Source organism: Echinops telfairi, unplaced genomic scaffold, assembly GCF_000313985.2.
Source record: "Echinops telfairi isolate 266 unplaced genomic scaffold, ASM31398v2 ScPeMD7_7458;HRSCAF=8496, whole genome shotgun sequence".
NCBI lineage: Eukaryota > Metazoa > Chordata > Mammalia > Afrosoricida > Tenrecidae > Echinops > Echinops telfairi.
In genome coordinates this window covers 48,243,926-48,245,893 of record NW_022111358.1, presented here as the reverse complement: position 1 = coordinate 48,245,893, position 1,968 = coordinate 48,243,926, and positions in this window count along the sequence as shown.

Here is a 1,968-nt window from a genome sequence, read left to right as displayed (position 1 = left end):
AGGACTTTAATAATCAAGTGGATAAGATGACATGCACTGTGGAGACTGGTCCTCCTCTTTCCTCTGCCACTCCGGTCATCGCCCAATGAGCATATGAACAAAGTGGACATGGTGGCAGGGATGGAGGTTATGCATGGGCACAGCAGCATGGCCAATAGGGACATATGGGATTAAGAAGAGCAGAGTTCGATTGGAGGGCAGGGAGATAAATGGCTCCACAAGGCCCGCCCCTCTGGCTCTTGCTCTCTGGTGATCAGAACATGGTGTGGTCACTTTAGCTAGTTCTCCACCTCAACGTGTGAGCTACACTACCTGTGGGATCCTGTTGCTAGAGCTTGAGGCTCCTTAGAGACCTGCTTCTCCACACTGTATATCACTTGAGCTTGAGGCTGGTGGATCCTGTCATCTTGCATTGCTTGAATTCAATATCCCATCTGGGCCTACTTCACTAAGCTCCTGAGCTGCTGATTGTTGGTGACCCACCCTGTGGGCAGACTGCCTGCATTGCCCAAGGGAAGACTCCACTGTCTACTTCCTTGACCTTGGCCCCAGCAGCCCTCGTGAGTTGAACTGAGCCCTCTGTACTGCTGTGTGGACTAATTAGCTGTTACATTCTTTCATGCTGTACAAATATATCCATCTATATGCACACGCACATATACACATAAACATAATCATCAGTGGTCTGGTTTTGTTTCTCTAGAGAACCCTGCCTAACACAGCCTAACGGAGATGGATTGACACAATAGACTGACACAATGGGCTCGAGGATAAGAACTGCGAGGGTGACGCAGGACCCAGCAGTTCCCCCTGCTGTACACAGAGTCCACATGGGTCAGACGCCACAGCACCCAACACCAGTGGGTGGGGAGGCCCCCTGGTGGTGCAGTGGGTGAAGTGCTTGGTGGCCCTTGGAACAGCCAAAGATGTGGCTGCCTGCTCCCATACTGATGACAGCCTTGGGGGCCTGGTGGGCAGCTCTGCTCGGTGCTACAGGGTCACTCAGAGTCGGCAGGGCCTGGAGGGCAGGCTGGGTTTGAGATTTTTGGGGGCCAGAGCATGGGCTCAGTGCTCCAGCGGAGAGGCGGGGATTATTCAGGAGCCCCCCATGGCCCGCCCCCTAACTGCTGGGGCTGGGGATGGTGGAGGTTCACGTCCCTGGTCAGCTGAAGAAAAGGTTCTGGAAGCCTGCGGAAACTTCCAGAAGTTCTGTGGCAGTTGAGGCCCCTCAGGAAAGGGAGCCATTTCCTTTACTGGCCTGGTCTGGACACCCGGATCCCGGCGGACTGACCGTACCTGCGGTTTGGCTCAAGTGGGTGAGCAGGCTCCAGCCCCGTGAGGGGCAGTGAGAGGGCAACCTGAGAGGGAGCCCCACACAAGAGGGGTTCCTGGGGGACGCAGATGGAGGCTCATAGGACTGAGATGGGGTCCCTGGAAGACCCAGTCAAGGGACCCCACAGGATAGAGGTAGGGTCTCAAATAGAGGTAGAGTCCCCTACAGGACAGGAGTGGGGTCCCCAGTGGACAGATGAAGGTCACATAGGGGAGAAGTGGGGCTTCTTGGAGGAACACAGGTGGAAGAGAGGTGGGGTCACAGAGAACAAGTGGGACCCCCAGAGGACAAAGGTGGGGTCCCTGGAGGACAAAAGCAGGGGCCCCTGTGGGGGCTGCCCCACCCTCCAACGCTCCTCCAGCCCCATCCCCAGGATTCTGGGTTCCCGGCAGCTCTGCCCCAGCCCTGCCGCTCCTGGGAGGCCCCCCCTAACCCCCTATCCTCCCCTCCCCCACAAAGTCCTGAGGACACCATGCAGAGCCCCCAATGGCTGGGTCTCTGCTCCCCTGGGAGTGCTGCCTGGGACTCCCTGGGAGTGGTGTGCTGGGGCCTTTTCCATCCTCCTCGGTGGTCAGGCAGAGGATATCCTGGATGGCCTAAGGACCCAGCAGGGTCCACACTGCTCCAGGCCACTC